The sequence below is a fragment of the Phoca vitulina genome, unplaced genomic scaffold, assembly GCF_004348235.1.
Source record: "Phoca vitulina isolate PV1807 unplaced genomic scaffold, GSC_HSeal_1.0 scaffold23, whole genome shotgun sequence".
Taxonomy (NCBI): domain Eukaryota; kingdom Metazoa; phylum Chordata; class Mammalia; order Carnivora; family Phocidae; genus Phoca; species Phoca vitulina.
The window spans coordinates 25,898,870-25,921,820 of NW_022589726.1; the positions used below are offsets into that span (position 1 = coordinate 25,898,870).

General features: G+C 38.5%; 1 protein-coding gene across 5 annotated transcripts in view; it reads right to left on the reverse strand.

Annotated features, from left to right (window-relative positions):
* TMEM117 (transmembrane protein 117) overlaps positions 1-22,951 on the reverse strand; it is a 453,511-nt gene that overhangs the window by 270,148 nt on the left and 160,412 nt on the right. Inside the window, exons 2-3 of one of the 5 annotated variants that reach the window (XM_032420501.1) lie at positions 18,552-18,684; positions 6,887-7,016 (exon numbers count right to left, since the gene is read on the reverse strand). The exons of 3 other annotated variants lie outside the window; for them this stretch is intronic. The gene's annotated coding sequence lies outside the window, so the exon portion shown is untranslated. The remainder of the gene's footprint in view (positions 1-6,886; positions 7,017-18,551; positions 18,685-22,951) is intronic. One more of the 5 variants, XM_032420502.1, reaches the window with a different exon arrangement.

Consider the following 22,951-nt stretch of genomic DNA (forward strand, 5'->3'; position numbering starts at 1 on the left):
TATAAAATAGGGGGAAAAACTGGAAATTGCCCAAATGTCTAATGATAGGATAATGGATAAATAACTTGTGGTATGTTCACACAATGGGATATTTACCACAGGGAAAAATAAATGAAGTACAGCCAGACGGAGTATCAGAAATGAATAAAACAAATTACAAAATTTCAAAGATAAGCAATATTAAGAAATATGGGGGAGGGGTTATGATACATAAAACTATTTTAAAATAAAGGCATGGGGATAATGAAAACAGAATTCAAAATAATTGCTATCTCTGAAAGGATCCAAGATGATATTAATAGTGTTCTCATTCTTAATTTGGGAGGTAACACTCACTATATTGTTGTACTATATAACACAACTGCATGTTGCCTGCATAATTTTGTAATTGTAAATTTCTATATTTAAATGTCTTTAAAGATTTGCATGTAAAACATGCTACATAATTATTGCTTCATAATTTAATTATTTCCAGTTTTTCTCCTTTACTTCCTAGAAGTACCTTTTTTTATGTAACTCATTTTCCCTAATTTCACTGTATTGATCAAATATTTATATGTGCTGTGAAAAGCCACTGGAAGGAAAGGTGACATGATATTTACTATTTTGTGTATAAGAGAAATGTTGTATAATATCTGTATCTATATCTATATCTCCATAGACAGATTTGAGTTGGAACAGGATAACCTATAGGAAACAGTAACTATAGAACCTATAGAAAATACTTCCTTCGCACACAAGGCAGATCCTTCACACACAAGATCACATACAGTGATCAGTAGTGTCAGTTTAAGTTGCACATATTCCTAGTGAAACAATGTTGAATTTGGACTAAGATACCCCTAAAAAGTTTTAATTGTTAAATCCTTCTCTCTTACTCAAATTTTCTACATTACCACAGAACCCATGCTTGTAAACAGCATGATTACAATTTTGATTTTATCTCCAACGGTATAAAGAAAGATTAATATGGTCCCAATGTCTAATCTAAGAAAACTGTCCTATTTATTTTACATATGCACAAGTAGTTATGGTCATTTTTGTTCAAATGATCTGATATCTCAAATATGCAGTTTAAAATTTCATAAAAAGAAGTTAAATGATATTTTAATAATCTTTATCTAGAAAAGTTTTTCTGCTATCCTTATTCACTCCAAACAGTTTCTAAGTTTCTCACATTAAGACTTCTATAACTGACCCCCTCTCACAGTAATGCTAGCCCTGGCTCTGAAACCTTAATGTTGTATATGTGACTTATTAAATTATGCTGATGTGATTTTATTAACGGAATTGTGAGACACTGTGTTTCTAATTTACACAGCTTCCAGGAAAGAACCTGCTTGATGAGATTAGAGATTTATTTGTTTACTAACTCAGTCAGAAGTTTTGCATTTTGGACTTATTCCAGTCTCAAAAGAAGTCCCAAGGCAGTCATTAACTTTAAAAATAATTATAATCAATAATCATGGAAGTCTTAGACTCAGAACTTAAAGAAGAGTCAATCAGAAGAAAGCCATTCTACAGCAGAAATCTCAGATTTATATTCCAAGGCCATCTAATTATTGATTCTCTACAAATCAATTTCTTTATGTGTAAATGGATGATTACCGATCACAGAAGCTTCTGTCTCTCTGTGTGAATAATCATAGAGATTTGCATATATTTTTAATACTGCATGGCACAGAGGAACCATAAAAAATGAATTGGGAACATGAAATACTAGAACACCACACATCTAATTAGGATTACATTTAGCTGAGTTAAATCAGACACAAATTTGTGATTCCACAAATATATTGTTTTCAAATTTATGGCAATGAATTACTTCAGGGACATGACAAATATTACTAAACTAAATAAGTCTTCAAAACTAGTTTAAACTAAATCAGAAGAAAAAGTACATGACTAAAATGGATTATTCTTTTAATACTGATATTTTTCAGCTTCAAGTGTCCATTTATTCATCTATTTCTTCAAAAAATATTTATTGGGAACCTACTACATGCCATGCAAATGCAAACGCAAAATAATACCATACCTGTTATGGTTATGTGTTCATAATGTTAGTGCATAAATAATTATGGCCATAAAGTCTAGTTTACCTACAAAAACTTACTATGCAATCATAGATCTATGCAATCATAGATCAAAATCAGAAATTAAGTAATTTGGAACAGAAATTGGCAAACATTTTCTGCAAAGGGCCAGATAGCAAATACTTGAAGCTTTGCAGGCGGGATGGTCTCTGTTGCAACAATGCTACCCTGTCATTGCAGCCTAAACGCACCCACACATAACAGATGATACATAAATGAAGGAGCATGGCTATGTTCCAATAACTATTTATGCACAATGAAATCTCCATTTCATATAATCTTCACATGTCACAAAATATTTTTCTTTTGTGTTTTCCCAACCATTTAAAAACATATTTAAATGTATTTGTCTATTCGCTCAACTTTTCTCCTATGATTCTGTAAAGTCTCCTTTGTTTAACTGGTAGCTAGAAGTTTGGGTGTTATTATAATTAGCATCATATCTTCTAGTTGGTTATTACTAGTAAAGACTGGTTCTTGAAGCATGGACAGGTTTTGGAAAGGTAGAGATGAGAGAAGAGCTGTCTGGTCAGAGGGACAAACCTTAAGGACAACCCACAGCCTGCAAAGATTAGAAGAATGGAAAAGAGTTTCATTTGTTTGAAGCCGAAGATAGCTGGAGAGCTCTGTTAGGGAATGAGAATAAAGCAAGTAGTAGAAGGACATAAACGGCCCATTGGGGAATTTATGTTTCAGAGGTAATAGAGAGTATGCTGGTTGAAAGCATGGATTATGGAGCCAAACTGTGCATATCCTGGCTCTGCAACTTATTAGTTGAGTGACTCTGGATCTCTCTGTTTCAGTTTCCTCGCTAATAAATGGGGAGTGTAATAGTCCCAACCTCATTAGAGTACAGTGAAGATGAAATGAGTTAAGACATGTAGCACCTGGTCTGGATAAGTAGTCAATAAATGTTAACCTTAAAAAAAAAAATGTGAAAATCATTTGTAGTTCATGGGCCATACCAAATAAACAGGATTTGGCCCATGAGCCACAGTTTACCGAGCCTGGCTTAGAATATGTTCTCTTTTAGAAAGGTCTCTTTCTAAAAAGTATCATTTTTATGCATGACATTAAAAAAAAACTGTGTTTCTCATACGGTTTTAAAGGTTCTAAGATGGTGTTTTGGACAGAATTATCAAACCTCAATATACTTAGAGAAAAACTCATTTATTACATTTAATTTGAATTCATTTTAAAAAGAACCTCTCTGAGGATGAAGACTTTTGTAGTATGTTTCCCCTTGCTCTCATAAATTCTTATGTTGAGTTCATCGGATCTGCCTTATCCAAAATATCTTGATATATCTTTAAACACTGGAATTTAAACAAGTAAAAGCAAATATATTGCAAGTTGAGTCCAAAGTGCCTTCCCTGTGGTTCATGCAATCGTGCATATGCCCTGAGTTGCCCACAGAGTACATCCTCTGCTGCAAACGATCCATCATGGGTGAACAAGCTGTGTGTCATAAGCAGTGTTGAAATGGAATAACCAGCTGAGGAGAGTCACTTTGCCTAGAATGTTAAAGAGTTATTTCATGTGTGTTGCATGACATCTATTCTCAGCTAGCTCCAATTTAAATTATTTGATATGGTTTTACTAACTACTACAAGAAATCAAATAATTCTTTGAGATCTTAAATATTTATGGATAGTTGGCATACTCTCTGCTCCAAAGGCATGTTCCTGCAAAACATTCGTTGAAAATAAAGTGCCAATAATATGAAAATGTCTTTTAAATAAATGGTGTTCCATTTATTAAAATTAAATATTTTGGATCATTACATTTCCTTTTTCTGAGTTTTTATCAACACAGAAGTTAACGATTATTTAATTCCTGTAATTTTCCTTTCTGAATTCTGTCTCCTGGTTTTACATTTCTTTTGAGTCACCTGGTTCTAGGAAATGTCAAGGAAATAGTGAGTTTTTCTCCCTCAAGTTTCTTTGAGTTTGTGTAATATAAGTACAACAACATATTTCAGTATCAGAGAATTTCTAAAGCTATGTCTTTGAAAAGATTTTCTATGAATAAGAAAATAGAAGGTATGTACCAGGAACCTGGAACTGTCAGCAAATGGAATAATAAAATTACGCTGTTGAAATCATTTGTTTAGTTTAAAGGATTCTGCCAAAATCACGAAGCAGGAACATTCTGCATCTTTCTCAAGGTCACAACTGCAAGAGAAATTATCATAATGCTTCTAAGTTGTTCTTAGAAAGTAACCCTTCATTTAAAAGGAAAAGCTTAAAACATAATTTAGCAATTTAGCAGATAGTATTTCAAAATGAAATCTTCCAGGAGTCATTCTTTTCAGATCAACATAAAAATTCAGTGAATTAACCACGCTCAGGGCTGAAGTATGCCATTATATCTGTTTGGTCACTTAAAGGACCAGAAAATGTATAATTCAAGGCATTGTTTATGTTTCTAAGAAATAAATTTAGCTCAGATCGTTCAAAAGTAAGCAAAAAACCCACAGACTTTTTGGTAAATATTCTCACATAGACTATAAACTAAGATGGCTCAAACATTAAATGAAAATAGAGCTCTCTAAATTCTGCAAAACTTCAGAGCAGAGTTCTTGACCTGTTTGCAGCAAGTTGCACCTGTGGAAATGTCAGCTTCAGCGCAGGATCCAGGAAAGAAACATAGGGTAGGGGCGCCTGGGTGGCTCAGCCATTCGGCATCTGCCTTCGGCTCAGGTCATGATCCCAGGGTCCTGGGATCAGGCCCCGCACCGGGCTCCCTGCTCCAAGGGAAGCCTGCTTCTCCCTCTCCCACTCCCCCTTCTTGTGTTCCCTCTCTCGCTGTGTCTCTCTGTCAAATAAATAAATAAAATCTTAAAAAAAAAAAAAAAAGAAACATAGGGTAGCAAGGCAATATAAATGTGACTCATTTGAGCAACTGTTCTAATGAAAACTTTCCACTGCCTTCAGCAGGTTAAGAATATTAAAGCTTCATTCCTGCTGAGCAGGCCTGGATATTTTCTATTTGTTAACTCCCCAGGAACGTGTTGCAATGTCTCCTGGTGATGATAAGACAGTACTACATTCTGTAGTTGCCAGCTGGTAGGAGCAAAAACACCTGGGCAAAGTACTTGTTAAATGGCATATTTCTTCTCTGTGGCAGGCACGACAGACTAAGAAATCTTCCGAGTTTCTTTCTTTTTTTTTTTAATACATTGCCCAAACTGTCAAATGAATGGTTTAAGTCCTATCCTTACCTCCACGGCTCCCCGAAATGGGTGGTAGGTTTGATTTTGTTTTCATTGTTGTTGTCTCTCCCACTGGGCTATTTTGCTACTTGCTACAGTAAATCTACCATCAGTTCTTTATCCATCCCTGCTCTCAGAGGGCTTTATCTATGACACCAAAGTGCAACTACCAAAGGGACAACTACTTCTATCCATGAATAATCAAAAATTAACATATTTTCTGTGGACACTGATTACTCAAATATATAACAGCACTGGCTAATTGAAGGTATGTGCTGATTGGCTATCCATATTTAAATCTACAGTATAAATGTAGGATCATGAACAGGATACCTCAGTTGCATACCAAAGAGCCTTCAACTTCATGAATTGAGAGGTGTAAGCAAGAAATAAAAAACTTTGTCAACATCGCAGTAAGAATCCATTATCAGTTTTTATAAAGAAAGGATGAATTAGTAACATTTTTATTAAGTGTTGTTTTTTCCGTGCCTTTGATGTATGATTTGTTTGAATGTTATGTTGCTTTATATATTATTGAAATCCATTTCTTCTCCTGATTAACAGAAGTAAAAGAAGCTAATATGTTGAGGTAACCTATATGTGACAAACTACACTAACTCAGAATATAAGACAGGTCTTATTTTATCAACAACCCACCTTTCTCTGATATTATTCCTTCACTAGCTTTTAAAGGACATCCAGCCCCTTACAAATTCCATTCCAACTATTTTTCAGAGACTGCAGGAAAATTCGCACATGAGTTTTTAATACAGTGCCTGAGGAACCAGCTGGCATTCGTCATTTGCCTCCTTTTCCGCCCACAATGATGTGAGTTCATTTTCGTGACGGTAGTGGTGGTGGTTGTATCTGCTGCTTGATTCTCTGGGTCCCTCACAACCGAGAAGGGAACTTGACCACCACTTGGCACTACCACCTGCACTTGACGAATGTGAATCTACCAAGGTATGGTGCTAATGTCAGAACCAACAATGGTAGCAAAGCTCAGCTTTGCTGAAGTAGAGGAACCCTCTCCCTAATCTTCATGCCACAGTGCATGACCATGGTTCCATACAAGGTTGCCTTATCCTTCTAATGTCTCCTAGATATTCTCATTTAAAAGAGCATTTTGATTTTCCCTCTTCCCACGCCATGGCACATGTCCACAGCTAGCTGAGCCAACAACAACGCGAGAGGTGGGCACCATGGGACAGCCAAATTCAACCTTCCTTTTTAATGAGTGAGCCAGTCGGGATTAAGCTCACTGCCTGACTGTACCTTCCCATTGGCATATCCTTTCCTAGGAGAATCCTGTGTGCCCAAAGATGAAAAAAATGTTACTATCCCTGTTTTCCAAATGAAGAAGGCTTAGAACAAGACCAGTTATGTAATTTTCTAGACCTAGTACAAAATGAAAATGTGGGGCTCCTTGTTCAAAAAATATTACAAATTTCAAGATAGTCACCGCAGAGTATTAAACCAAGGGCAGGATCCTTGTGTAACTGAACAGGTCACATGTCCAGGAAGCCAGACCTGCACAGAGAAGTGAAGTAGCTGAGGCCACACATCTATTGCATACCTGAATCATGATTTGAAAACAAAGGTCTGACTCCAGCCAGCACTATGCTCCTACATTCAAGGTCACCAGCTCCTCTATTCCCCATGCAATATCTCCAATGTCCTTTAGATGTACCTGGTCTTGGCCAAACCTAAGAGAAGAGCATAGCTCAGGTTCAAGATGGCAATCACAAAGTAACGCTGGTCTAGTGTCTTACAGATAGACAGGTTACCACTGAACCAGTTTAAGAAGTCAGCATTTAACACTGTGGAAAAGCACAAGACAAGAGTAGGTTGAAGACACTCAATTTCTGAGAAAATTGAATAGATCTTTGGAGTGAAGAAGAAACAGACTACGAAAAATAATGCATTAGTACACATGAATAACAGTTATTATCCCTTCCAATTTTTTTTTCTAAATTACCTCAAAGTAAGGAATGTTCCCATATTCTTAAGGATTCCAGGAAGAGAGACTCCGACCTTGGAAAGGTCCAATCTTGCCTCTTCCTCTGAAATTCTCCTGCTGTTTCTGAGGCACTATGAATTTTTCTAAGAATAACAATTTTTACTTAAACATGGTTATGAAATATCTTTCTGCTTTAGACCAGAACTGTCAATATATGTTCTAATAAAGTCCCAAGTCAGACAGATCTAGAATTAAAGCCTCATTTATATCTATTACTTACAAGCAAGGAAAATGATTAATTTACATATCTCTCTGAGCTTTATATCCAATTAAGAGATTATGCCTAGCAAATAAGCATTCAATAAATATTTATTTTCATTTCTTCCCTTTATTTTAAACACTTAACTTTTATTGTAGTATTTGCATGACTGAGCCTTTGTAAGCTTATTTTTTATAGGAGCTATGAATTTATTTTTGATATTAATGAAGAAATGACTAGTGATAGGTATTTGATAAATAAAAACTATAATCAGGCTGCCCCATATATGTCCCTATTTACCCAGGACAATGCAGGTAAACATCTGTTGTCTCAGCTTATTAATAAAGAATCCCCTTTTATTCTCAAAAGTGCCCGATTCTGAATGATAGATTTTATAACCACCCTGACTATAACGCAACTAGTAAAAACTTCAAAAGTTACCTCCCATTCAGGTAAGTTGTTTTTTACAAAAATTGCTTTTGTGTGTGACTTTGCAAAACCAGTTAGAAAACAGGGAAATGACATTCATTCACATATAATTCAATCATTCATGTATACTCAGCACTTAACTTCCTGTAACCCCTCTGTTAGGCATGTAAGGACAATAAAAATTAAAAACATAAAACCCCTCTCATTAGTTTCATTATCTTGTGTGTATGTGTTTCTATATATCTTTATTTATTTATTCACTTATTCTACCTTTCTGAAATGGCTCAAGGACTAGAAACATTAAGAACCATGTTCCTAGGGATGCCTGGGTGGCTCAGTTGATTAAGCGTCTGCCTTCAGCTCAGGTCACGATCCCAGGGTCCTGGGATGGAGCCTCACGTCGTCGGGCTCCCTGCTCAACAGGAGCCTGCTTCTCCCTCTCCCTGCCGCTCCCCCTGCTTGTACTGTCTCTCTCTGTCAAATAAATAAAATCTTAAAAGAAAAAAAAAGAATCATGTTCCTAGATTAAAGAATCACACATCCTTTAACTTTTCCTTACAGAAATAACTGTCCTTTCTCTTCTGCCACTTATGATTTCAACATAGAGTACGGAACACTGAAGATCAGTTTGCAAACATAGCCAGAGGGCGGCTTCATACTGTGTCTACACCGTATCTTCAGCTGCGGCTCTTCCGAGGGATTCCTTCCGACACCTCTCCCGGCTTTGCTGTCCGACCGCACTTCTGCTGCTCTGACTGACCTGGCAGTCACCACGCTCCCTTTCAGTGTGCTTTTAAATAAGGATGGACCTGGGTCCCCAGCTGTACTACAGGCTCCTTGAGGGTAGTTGAGAAACCTCAGTAATAATATTAATTGAAATTTATTAAATATGTGTGCCAAATGCTTGAAATTCTTTAGTTATTTAAGCTTTAAAAAGATCCTTTAAATTGTACTTTACAGATTTTTTTTTAAAAAATGAGGCTTAGGGGTGCCTGGGTGGCTCAGTCGTTAAGCGTCTGCCTTCGGCTCAGGTCATGGTCCCAGGGTCCTGGGATCGAGCCCCGCATCGGGCTCCCTGCTCCACGAGAAGCCTGCTTCTCCCTCTCCCACTCCCCCTGTTTGTGTTCCCTCTATCGCTGTGTCCCTGTCAAATAAATAAATAAAATCTTAATAAATAAATAAATAAACAAACGAATGAATGAATGAATAGATGAGGCTCAGAGGAGGGAAGTAACTTGCCTGAGTTTATTTGCCCAGCTGACAGGAAGCAGGAGCAAGATGTGGCCCATGGTCAGTCTGACTGAAGTCTGACCATGCTCCCGGATGCTGTCACTTTCTTTACCAAGCCTGAAAATTATAGTTCTCCGGGCACTAGGCATAGTAAATGCTCAAAAAGATTTATTTATTCCTATGTTTGAATAAGCTTATAATATAGAATAGGCAAGCACATTTTAAAGGTTTTCAACAGAAAACCAAAGCAATGTGATTTTCTAAATCAATTATTTTAATCACAAATTATTTATCAGCTCAGCACCTGGCCCATATCCTACAAACAACAGCCACTCAAACATTAGTTGAACAAAGGAACAAACTTATATTCAGGATTTTAGCCTTGGGTCCTTTGTTTTGTTCTTTTCATTGCCAGGTTGAGCTCCCTAGTTAAAACAAATTCCTGCTCAGCCTGAGCCCAACAGCATGACAACCAAGAGACCGGAATACTTAGCCTCGATGTGGATTTGGTGGGTTTGGCCAGAGAGGCAAGACCTGATCACAAAAGTCGCTCAGAACCTAATTCTTGTCAGAAAGAGACAAGAGGCAAAAGACAAAAGACATCCTCTCTACTAAGAATTCAGCAAGCAAGCAAGCAATGGGGATGGGAAGTCTGTAGTGACAAGAGCAATATTTTTAGCATCCTCTGAGAATCTCTTCTAGAGTGTCTGGCTGTGTGAGGGAAATAAAAAATTACAGAATCAAAGTAAGGGAAAAAAGTAAATAAAGCATGCTGTACAACTCCCTCTTTGTATTTTTTTTTTTTTTTTAAATTTCTGTATTCTCACCTAGAAAGGGGGCTGGTCATATTCTATGTCATCTCTAAGTTCTAAATGCCAAATTGGAATAAATGGCAAAAGTCTCCATTGGAGAACACCTGTTCATCTTCGTTCATGAACAGTGCATCAATCCGTTTTCTACCAACCCCTGGACGTGAAGCCAGAAGCTTCCTGAATGCCTGGTGCAGTACTGGCTATTGAATTTCAATTTTGAGCAATATTTCCCGAAATGTCACTTCCAGAAAATCTGCATCAAAGTTATCTAGATACTTACTAAAATGCGGATTCCCAGACTCTGCCTCAACCCTATGTAATCGGGACCTCTAGGTTGGAGGCCAGGAACCTACATTTTAAAAGAAAATCCTTAAATGATTTTTTTAAGCACACAGACATTTGAGAACGAACCACACTGACCTTGCACCAGACCAAAAGAAATCCCATGTGTAGGACACATCTGATATATTTTTGAATTCAGTCCGTGAGAGCCCCTAGCATTTCATCACCTTTCCTGATTTTTCCCTAGTTTTACTAGCGTGTGCAGGACACGACAGAAAGCTGTCAGTACCTGGATAACTAGAATGTGCTTGGATCCAAATCCTGGACTTTGTTGCTTTGTAGTTACAACGTTAAGTAATTTAATTATCTCTAAATTTCCGTTTATGTATCTGAAATACAGAAACAGTAATAAAACCATAATAACATCTCACACACATTGTTGAAAGGATTAAATGTAGTTTATGTTCCCAGCATCCTAAGTAAATTAAAGTTCCCATTCCTCATAATTTTTTACATTGTTATTCTTTTTTGCCTCAACTTAGGGCCTCGCTGTGTTCTTTCATAGCCCAGTCAGAGCCTTGGGTCATTAATTATTTTGGTCCCAAGGTCTCCCAGATAAAACAACATCAGTCTTGTGAAAGGGAAGGGTGAATGCACACCTGGACAGAAGATGGATCTGAAGAGCAACACAAACCTCTCCCAGCTGCATCCACTCGGAGACAGGAGGGGAAAAATGCCTGTCTGGCATGGAGCACAGCTGTTCTGCTTCTCAGAGCTACTTGGAAACCCAGCTTTAAGCAAATCTTAGGTAGAAAACCACAGATTTAGTCAAAAGCAAAGGGCAACTCTCATCTTTATAAAATAATTATGCAATTCACAAAACTAATGAAAATATACTTTCTTTACACAGAGAGCTCTTCGGGTGCATTTTAAATGTTTCTGCAAGCAACATTCTATCCATGGATTTTCAACAACTCTCCCCACTAGGTCGAAGGCCAGTAGGATGACTCTCTCTTTCCCTCCTGAGAAGAATGTTTTCTTTACTCGGGCTTCCTGCATTGCCTCCAGCAGTTCAGAACTCAGGAGAACCAGGAAAAAAAAAAAAATCACAACATAAGCACAGTCTCCAAGCCCTTAGAGAAAGCAGAGGCCTTCCAGTAGCCTCTCAATTGCTAAAGGAGACTGGATGCAAATGGTAATGTATCTGCTGGGGAGAGAATCCAGACTGTTCCTGATTTTCAAGTTAGGTGCCAGGAAATAATGAATGAATGAGAGTCTGTGCCAGGTGTTCTAGTCTCTGCCCTGCCATTAAAATACCTATGAGGAAGTCACTTCTCTGGGCTTTGACGCTCTTACCTCGAAAACGGAGCTATCCCTTCCTTGCTTTCTCCCAGAGGACCACTAGAGGGCCCAAATGAGCAAATGTACATGAGAGCCTAGTAAACTGATAAAGCAGCACAGATACAGGGAATCATAACTCCGGAATATTTAGTTTGACAGACCCAGCACCCATCCCCAACTCCTTTTCCTAACTTTCCAGTGAGAACTAAGAAAGCAAATATTTTAACTCCTCCTTTTCTCTTACAAGCACAAATGGCCTGTTACCTGGTGGTAAAGCTTTCCAAGTAGATATGGTGAAGTGTTGCCTTTCTTTCTTTCTGCCTTGAATGAAGACGTGACACCTGGAGCTACAGCAGTCAGCCACCCTATAACCATGAGGCAAAGAGCACACGGAGAAAAGCCAACATGGGGAGGATGGTGGGAAAGAAAGACAGAAAGAGCTTAGGTCTATGACGGTAACATCGTAATAACATTGACCCAATTCCAGAAACGGCCTCCATCAAAAAGAGACATAAGAAAAAACAATTCCTATTCGTGTAAACTACTATTAGTCAGTTCATCTGTCACCCCTGTATTCCTAACTGAAATCATGACAGAAGCAGGAATAATCCTTTTTACAACTTAAGTCAGATCATGTCACTCCTTCACTTTAAAACACTCGCAATGACATCTACCTCACTCAGGGTAAAGGCTGTCTTCTGGGGACCAAAAAAGCCCAACACAATCTGCCCCTTGTGAACTCCCTGACCTCATTTCCTGCCATCTTCCCCTGATCTAGCCCACTCTTTGGTCTTGACTTAACACACCACATACATTCCTGTCTCAAGCTTTTTTTTCCTTTACTCTTTCCTCAGCTTGGAAGGGTCCTCCTTCTAGATATCTGCTTTTCTTCTGCCAGGTCTTTGCTGAAATGTTAACTTTTGGTGAGACCTTTCTTCTAACACATATCGAATTACAAAAATTCCACCTCCCCAACACTGCTTTACTTACCTGTAACTTTTTTTTTTTTTTTAAAGATTTTATTTATTTATTTGCCAGAGAGAAACACAGCGAGAGAGGGAACACAAGCACAGGGAGTAGGAGGAGTAGGAGAGGGAGAAGCAGGCTCCCTGCTGAGCAGGGAGCCCAATGTGGGGCTCGATCCCAGGACCCCAAGATCATGACCTGAGCCGAAGGCAGACACTTAACGACTGAGCCACCAAGGCGCCCCCTTACCTGTAACTTTTAAAACTAGGACTAACTCTTGGTTTCGGCTCAGGTCCAGATCTCAGGGTCATGGGATGGAGCCAGTGTAGGTTCTGAGCTCAGTGGGGAGACTGCTTGAGACTCTCTCTCTCCGCCTTCTCCCTCTCCCAACTCATGCTCGAGTATGTGCTCTCCCTCTCAAATAAAATTTTTTTAAAAATCTTAAAATTATTATGGATCCCCTATATTTCCTGCAAACTATAGGTTTCACTCAAAAAGCTGACTTAACACTTGAGCCTTTATACTTTTCTGAACTGTAAAAAGATCAACATTTAAAAAAAATTATTAATGCCATGACAACTTTCAAAAGGGATTTGAGGCACTTTTTAAATAAGCCACACGCATAGTAAACTGTTACATTAATAAATATAATTAAAAGTCATGAAGAGTAAACACTTTAATGGTTATTCCTCTTTCTACTTTATCCTAGGCTCTTTGGGTGGGCTCAGACTCCTTGGTAAGAGTCCAGAAAAATAATTAACTGTGACAACTGGCTGCCACCACAGCTAGACACCTATGCCAATTACAAAAGTCCCTACCAAGTAAATAAAATCTATATTCTTCAAGGCCTGGGGTTTCCTCCAATTAAGCAATGGCTTCAAAATAGAACAGGTGACACGGGTAACTCAAATCATTTAGCTTGTTTCCCCTGGCTCACCAAGTCAGCAGGAAATTCAGCAACTCTACAAACAGGTCCAGAGAATGCTTGGTACATTTGCGCTGCTAAAGCTAAGGCTTACTGATAAATTCTTGAACTGATAATTATTGAACACTACATCTGAAACTAGGTATGCACTATATGTTGGCTAATTGAATTTAAATTTTAAAGAATGAGAAAAAAATTAAAAAAATAAAGCTAAGGCCAGTCCCCACGATCTCATTTAGTTATCCCCTGAACCTCTGCCAGACTCCTCACCTGACCCTCCCCCATGATCCTAATCGGATCTCAAGCTTATCTACTGTTTACTTCATTTGCATGGGATGTTCCTAACATCATTAACATGGAAAGAGGAACCACATTCTAAGGGTGACATTAATGTAAACCCCTGCCCCACTTGGCTGGGTTTCAAGTGCCTTTGTTGATCTGCACACAAGTGAGGTATCTTCAATATCTCATTTCTGTTGCTTATCACATGAAATCACCCCTTCTTGCCTATCAGGGCACTTTCGTTCAGCACTTTTTATAAAGCCCTTTACCCTGACCGCTTTACATAGATTTTTATCAAATAAAATCTGTGACTGGTGGGGTTTTATTTTTTCCAAATTAAAAATATAATCCTATAATCACATATACATTTCTCAATGGTCTATTTATCCAATTTTTCAAGAAATATTCATTGAACTCTAAATATGTTCCAGGAACTGTCCTCGACACTGAGGAGAGTGGTGACTATAGGCAAAGTCTCTTCATGGAGTTTATAGTTTACTCTGATATATTAATTTCATCTTTACTTTTTCAGGTCATCTTACTAAAAGTAAATGAAAAGGGCTATTGTAAGTGAGCCCTAAATTAAGCATAAGCTTCTTACTGCTTAAAACCAATGAGAGAAATAGTAGCTTATCATATCACATTGGTAATCATATTATTCAGGAGAAAAACTCTGTTTAAAAAAAAAAAGCAATCATAAAGGAACTTATCACCTGAGTCATTATACAAATGATACTACAAAACATGGGGGAGAAATCCTCACTAGCAGACTGACAGAACATGCACATTTCTTCCAAGACCCACCTGACAAAATATGCCTGCAATCTAAGTAACTTTATCATCAGTAAGTTGCAGAATCATGAATTGGTTTTTAGTCTAAATTGCAAGCCCTAAACCATATTGAAATATTAAATTAGCATGAGGCTCCCAAACCCTTTTCCAGTTAAAAACATATCTATTATGCAAAGAGCTAAGGTTTAACTTAAAATAAGCATCTATATTTAAGCAGCCACTCTTTAAACATTTTGAAAATAAAACAGAAACAATGTCAACGGATTCACACTATTCTGATGGCTTTCAGGAGAAAACTTCTCCTGCATGACCTACTTAATTTTGGCTCAACTCCAGGAGTTTGTCATCATCTCTCATTTTAGAGAACCATATCATGCTCTGTGATTTTCTTTTTTGATCCAGCAAGACATAGGTCTCTTTCTAGAATTGCTTCTCAGTAATCCCTTCAAGAAGATCCCCCGCAAGAGACCCGTAAGTTCATCTTGGCATACAAATATGTTTAGAATCTCCCTACAACGAGAATTTTTCTTCTAAGAAATATTTTAAATTTACCTCCTTCCACCTGATTAATAACATATATAAAAGGAGCAAACCCATTAATTTATAGCCTCTTCATTGGTTGTCCCTAGCAACCACCTTTAGCCACTCTTCTCCCTTGGAGTCATACATCTTTTATAACGTCAGAAAATCGCATATAATTTTAATTGGTTTTATTACATCTTCCAAGGATAAAATGGGAGTAAGAACAATGTAAAGAAACAATACCGGGATTGACAAATCTGTGTCCTACTTAACCACAAAGAAACTTTTTCAAGTTCAACTGGCAAATATACTGGAGGTTACTTTTAGCAGTAAGATTGCACTTTGAAAAGTAAACTGGCATTGCTAATAAAATATTCAAGGTTATGCAGAGAATACAAACTGTCAATGAGGGATTTAATTGTTCTGCAGCATTCTTTCATACTCCTAAAAGTTTCTTCTTGCTCCGTAACGCAAAGAATTCTGTATTGACGAAATACTAATAGACACTGCTTGTGTTTTAGTAAAGAAGAGGACAAAAGATTCTTGAAGACAGGGTTTTCAGTCTTACTGTCTCTTTATGAGTTTTCTGAGCACTTTCTGCAGGAGGAGTGATGGATGGTACTGTTTCAGTTCCAGCTAACTGTTAAAACTGTTCCCGGGAGACCTCGTGAGGCTCCCATAGCACTGGCCAGAGTCAATGTGCTTTAAGAACAAACTGTTAAGGGGTGCCTGGGTGGCTCAGTCGTTAAGCGTCTGCCTTCAGCTCAGGTCATGATCCCAGGGTCCTGGGACTGAGCCCCGCATCAGGCTCCCTGCTCGTGGGAAGCCTGCTTCTCCCTCCCCAACTCTTCCTGCTTGTGTTCCCTCTCCAGCTCTCTCTGTGTCAAATAAATAAATAAAATCTTAAAAAAAAAAAAAGAACAAACTGTTAAGATTCTATTTTTAGGATTATATCTTCAGGTCCTTTTAGAAACTGGACCTGGAGGGGTGCCTGCGTGGCTCAGTCATTAAGCGTCTGCCTTCGGCTCAGGTCGTGGTCCCAGGATCCTGGGATCGAGCCCCACGTCGGGCTTCCTGCTCCGCGGGAAGCCTGCTTCTCCCTCTCCCACTCCCCCTGTTTGTCTTCCCTCTCTCGCTATGTCTCTCTCTGTCAAATAAATAAATAAAATCTTTAAAAAAAAAAAAAAACTAGACCTGGAATCATAACTATCCCACCATTATGGCCACAAGTAGACTTCAAGACATCCTTTCCATTTGAGTAACCACTTGCAGTTTCTTGTCTTCACATTTATCAAATAAGATTCCCCAAAGGGAGAATCCTACTGGCTTAGCTCATCTTCTCTTGCCAGGCCGTGGATCCTAAGTCACTCAGTACAGCTTAGCTGTCCTGTGTCAGGGGACTCCTCTATCCAATCAGCTGTGGTTTAGGGCAGACTAGGACCAACTGGTTAAAACCATGGCTCCCAGACCTATTCCTGCAGTGGGAGAACCTGAAACATGGAAGTTCCTCTTACAAGGGATGAAAGGTAGAGAAATGCCATGAAACACATCAAATACAGCCCATCATGTGCAAAACACTGAACTCATTAATGGGGATTACTCACATTTGGATAATTCCACCAAAGGTAGAATCTGTGAGGCAAAAACACAGAGATGTCGTAAGATGATATGGACACCTATACAGATACTTTAACTAGATGTCCTAAGACATATAAATTTAGTTAGTGGGCCTTCCTTTTTTTTTTTTTTAAGATTATTTATTTCAGAGAGAGAGAGAGAGCATGAATGGGAAGAGCAGAGGAAGGAGAGAACCTCAAGCAGGCTCCACACTGAGCATGGAGCCCAACACGGGGTTTGATCTCAGGACCCCGAGATCATAACCCGAGCTTAAACCACGAGTTGGTTGCTCAACCGACTGTGCCACCCAGGCATCCCAGTGGGTCTTTCTTTTTAAAGAAAACTGCATATATCTAACCACTTCTTTTACACAAAGTTGGCAACAACACTCCTGATATAATTTGAGGCATAGCATGTAGTCCTTCCTACCTAAATATATCCCTAGACTTTATTCACTTCTACTCCAAAGGGCAACACTGATAGTAAAGTTTGTAAAAGTAATGCAATGGCATTCAAAACTATCTTTCTCTGCTGCTTGGCAATTATTTTAATCATTTGTTATTTGGATCGGCCAAAACATTTTCCTTCCTCAAGGCGTACATTCAACCCAACTTCCTCATCCCAGCAAATGGCACTCTTCCCCACTGACACAGAGGATATGATGGGGGTCATCTTGGCAGAACTTCTCATCTTGAGTGTCTCTCCCCACATTCTCCTAGGCACAATCACCACTTCACTTTAACATATTGCTCTATGTTTCCCAAGCTTCTCCCTTTTCCTCCCTGTCCTCTGAGAAAAAAGGGACAACCTCTTATTCACGACCTAAAAACCTATTTTTCAAGTCCATCTAATCTCACACTGTACCTTCAATCTCTCTCACTCTCTCTAGCTCTCTACTGCTTCCCTTCTCTACCCCATAAATTTATTAACTCAAGTATTCTAATCTTAAAGCAATATAAAACAAGCATCACAAATGAAATGCTCATGAATATGGGCTCTTCTCCTTTGAGGTGACTGTTTCAGTACCTCAACATTGATATAAACCTTGCAAGAAGAAAAAAACTAACCATACCAAGTACATCTTGGATTCTGTAATTTTGCTGAAATGCGTGAGGATAACAGGATGTGTTATGTCACACAAAGCATAGGTTTTCACTCAGAAGAATCTGCATTAAACACATCTTTTCCTCAGTCTCTCTCCTCGACCTCAGCCACTATATCTTACCTGGAAATCCTCCCACTGGAAAGTGCTGAGATCAGCCTTTCCTCCTTCTCCCTCATTTATCTTGCAAAGTAAATGTTTTTGCTTCAATATAAAACATAGCCTAGCCAAGCTCCAGTAGCTTCCTCTTAACCACTTTCTCAGAAAAGTTCTAAAATGCCCTCCATACCATTGCCCAAAACCTCCTCTGCCCCCAGACACCAAAGGTCTACCATCATATTTCTCTGTTGGATTGCCCAAATACATCTCCTCTGCCTCTGATTTCTAACCACAAACTCTTCCTTAATCCCCTGCAATGAATTTTTTCAATTCTTAACTGAAATGACTTTCTTGAACTTCACCAAAGATTTCATTACCAAAGCCAATGGGTTTGCCTAATTTTCTGTGTGTGTGTGTTCTTGGAGCCATTTTAAACCTTCCTCTTTGAACTCTTGTCTTGGGGACAAGCAGAGCTTGAAGTCAGATAATCCTTGCTTCAAATCCAACTGCGCCACTTGAAAATTGCACAACCCAATTTAATAACCAAAGCCTCCTTCTCTGTGCTAGAAATTGGTGATAGTATTTCATTTGGTTGTTATGAAAATAAAGTAAGTTAAACCCACCGTACAGTGACGGAAACTCATAGATGAGTAAGAGTTCCTCCTCCCCCAGCACATGTGACAATCTTCTCTGCTATTCTCTCCTTTTTCCTCAGTGGCCATTCCTTTATCTTTTATGGGTTTTGCCTCTTCCAATCTGCTAAATGTGAGCATATGTCAAAGTTAGTTAAAAACTTGCACTTTCTCTGCTTCAGTGTCACCCTCCTCCTCTTCTGTCTTGCTCTCTCTCCCTCTCTCTCTCTGTGTCTGTGTATGTTGCTCTGTCTCTCTCTCAGAAAACTCACAACTCTATAGCTTTGACACATACAGCCCTAACTTTCTCCCATGCTTCTGTGCCTCCCTCTTGTCTTAAAATCTCCATTATGTCTAAAAATAAATCATCATCTTATCTCTGGAAACTGATCCTCTTCTGACAAACTTTTCTCTATCAATGTTGCCATTATTTTAGCAAGCAGAATTATTCAACAACTTCCCCAGTGCCTGGAAAACGAAGTCCACAATCTTCTGGGCACATCATGTTGAAGCCCTCTATGATCGGCCTCCAACCTCAGCTGTTCCTCCGTCGTAGCTCAGAAACACTTAGTAAACTCCTGCGGCTCAGCCTTTGCTCTTCTTGCAGGCCCTCTTGCCTAGAATACTCTGCCTTTCCCCAACTTCATCTAAGTTCCAAGTTTCTTCAAAAACTAGGTCAAGTTCCAGCTCTCCCTGAGTTCTTCAGTTGCTGCAAACTTTCCTTCTGAATGTTTGCAGCACTTACTGTTGATATCACCCCTTTGTACTTCACATGGGTTTCCTTACATGGTTTGCCAAAGGAAAAAGAGGGGCAATCCTAGAAGAGAAGGAAAAATTCAGTATCTATGAAGCCTCTCGCGTACCCTAGTGTCTGGGCTAGGAGTTTTCACTAATCCTCACATTATTCCTAAGAGGGAGATGCTGTGTTGCATGTGTAATCATCCCAGGGCCAGGAGCCTTCACATTTATCATATTTGGAAATCTTCTGATGACACTCACTTTCCCATTTTTTGTTTCAAGTTCCCAAGGTACTTGGGATAGTCTATGTGTAAAATGTGTCATAACAGAATTATGCAGCTACACATAAGCTATTTTCACGATGTTCTTCTTATTTAGGCTGTCACCATTTAGCCAAGTGAGAGGCTAGGTCTCTAATTTTAGTCCATAAAGCTGTCACTACGATCCTCATGGACAATTTACAGTGACATGCCCATAGGCATGTCAAGAAGAAATACATATAAATGCCATAGTCAAATACTTGGTGGCAATTTATTCTGCTTTTTCTGTTGCTGTAATTTTAATGAGCACACTGCAAGTTCTCATGTGGGACCCACAATCCATTAGAGAATGTTGCTATATACACTATGCAGGCACTTGCCTGTCATCGAGTGATTTGCTGACAAAATGAAAATTATGCCTTATTTCTTCAATGTGACAAGAGGTAAAATAGTGCAAACTTTTGTAAATTACTTACAAAATGGATGCCATAACCCATCTACACTTTTTTTTAAAGTAAGGACCTCCCCAAAAAGAAACAGTGAGGTTATCACACGTTCTTAAACCACAGCAATACATTTGCCAGCACAACTGTTGGCAAAATCGTCTCAAAAACTGAGCTTCTCTCCTTATAACAGTGGGGAATTTGCTAAATAAATAAATACACATACATAATTATTTCACAGTTATTCATTTACACATTTTCTCTTAAAGAGATTTCGATAAAGTGACAAGAAGGTGGGTGCCATAAATCCATTTTCTTATAAATGTCTCTGTTATTCTAATTTCGTTCTAAATTATAGCTACTTTGAGTACACTAAGATGTATTCTTTCCTCCTTTGATTCATACAGTTGGTTTGTCTGATCTGCAAAGTTTACAGGGGAGAACGTACAAAATATGTTGACAGTACAGTGAACAAAAGAGCGGAAGACAGGGTTTAACAGCAGAATCCACATGAGCTTACAGAGCTCAGATTACACTTGCTTCAAATCCACTGCTTGGTTTACTGCAATAATTATATGTACATTACAGAAACCACTTGCCTGCCAAAAAAGAAACACTATTCAGAATGAATGTATCTATGTGGTTTTTTTTTAAATCACCATGACAACTTTTACTTCTTCAGTATATGAATTTGTTAACTGCTTGAGACTATGTTAAGGAAGAAGTATCCTAAAAATAAGAAGCAGTGTTCAGTTCATCTTTAAATTGATACTGCAGAAAAATACAGAAACCCGAGAAAATGATTTCATTGGCATTCATGGCAAAGAAAAACTGATCCAGGTAATATCACCTACCAACGCCTTCCTGGGTAGTACCTGGTGAAATAGCTTTCTATTGTGATTACAGAAGATCATGTTCAGAGAGAAAATATAGGTTTCAGATTTTGTCATAATGACTTGACTATCTCTTATTGTATAAGTGAGCTTTCATTTTTGAATAGAGGGTGCTGAGATTCCTGGCAAATGTATTATTTTGAGCAAGTTAAATTGCCCAGTATCTGATGTCAATAACAAGTATGATGATTGTTTCAGAAAAGAGCATCTCTATTTCCTACATCTCTATAGTGTTGGTTCTCTCCAAATTAAATATTGAATAAAAATAAATAATGAAACACAGCTGCTCTCAAATGGCTTCTTATCAACCCAATTGGAATAAAAGAAATGTTTCAGCAATGATTGATTTTTATATAGAATAACCTCAGTTAAATAAAATTGGAAAAACTGGTGAAATTCTGATATTGTGAATCGAAGCTTATATGGGCAGGAGATAGACCAGATTCAGGCACCACTGCTTAAAATACAGACACCATTTAATGCAAAACAAATCAGTTGCATTCAAGCTTTGTTATCTGATTTTATCCTGACATATACTTTGTATTTCTGCTTCTAGATAAGTAAATCAAGGAACAGAGAAGTACACGGGTTCGCCCACAGCCACCCGGTTCATCAGTGGCAGAATTAAGGCCAGAATCTAGATCTCTACACACTTTGAACTGTGCTCTTTAGGCTGTCTTCAATAATTTATATTGCAGTAAAAATATGCTGCAATATAATTTATGTTGATTTTTTTGGACAAATCCTTAGTTTTTTAATCTATTAGCTGGCCCTATACCTTCTATATTTTTATCCAAAACACTTAGTCATAGCTTAACTTTTTATGGCAAATCTTCTCTCAGAACATTGGTGACTTTATATACCAGGATATGATAACTTGGGGGGGATCCTTTTACTCTCTTTAAGGGACATAAGTGGTGTATACTTGCAGTTTTGGGGAGGTTCACAAAAGTTATTTGATCACATCCCCATTATCTCCTCACAGCACTTATTCTCAGTCTGTCTTGTGTGTTTGTGTATTATTTGCCTCCCACTAGAAATTCCTTAAGAACAGGACATTTTTGTTGAACAAATGATTCATTCAGAAAACACTCTTAAGCAACTTGGTAATTTATTCATTTTTATTTTTTTTAATTTTATTTATTTTTGCAAGAGAGAGAGAACGAGTGGCGGGGGCGGCGGGGGCAGAGGGAGAAGCCGACTCCCCACTGAGCAAGGAGCCTGATGCGGGACTCGATCCCAGGACCCTGGGATCATGACCTAAGCCAAAGACAGACGCTTAACAGACCAAGCCACCCAGGCGCCCCAACCAACTTGGTAATTTAGATACACAACTCGCCTCTCTAATGGGGGCAGGGATTCACGAAACACAGCCACCATCTTAGATTGAAGAGTCGCAACATACAACCCTTTAAGCTACATAAATGGAAGACGGCCATTATTTAAAATAATGTCCTTCAGAAAGTCCTAGGCAAAAGTAGGGTCGAGCTGTTTGGCTTTCTTCCACAGAGTCAGCAATAGCCCATAGGCATGAGACTGGCTTTGATCGGAGCTTTTGCATCCATTTCTGCACTCTGCATGTAGGTGCCTGCTCACATCTGCTCTGCAGAACGGCTTGTGCCAGCCTTAAGTGGAACCCAAACCGTCCTTACTTCACACTCGGCTCATTAAGCCTGACCTAAATGTGCCAGCTCTTTCAGAATCCTTAAAACAATGCCACAGGTTCCATTTATAGCTCCACTTTCTGAAGGAAATTCTCCCCCCACCCAAAATATGTGGCTTCCTTCTCTTTGATTCCTGGATTAAGGAATTTGAAAAGGCAGTGTGCTGAGCACAGAGTCTGAAGCCAGACTGCCTGGGTTTAAACCGAGGGTCCACCACTTGGAATTTGGAAACCTGAGCAAGTTATAAAACCTCTCTGTGCCTCAGTTTCTTTGTCTGTAATAATATAGCTTGTCCCATAATAAAATACATACGTGAGATACACACACACACACACACATGCATTAAAAAATAAATACAACATATCACTTAGCACAGTGCCTGACACATAGTGT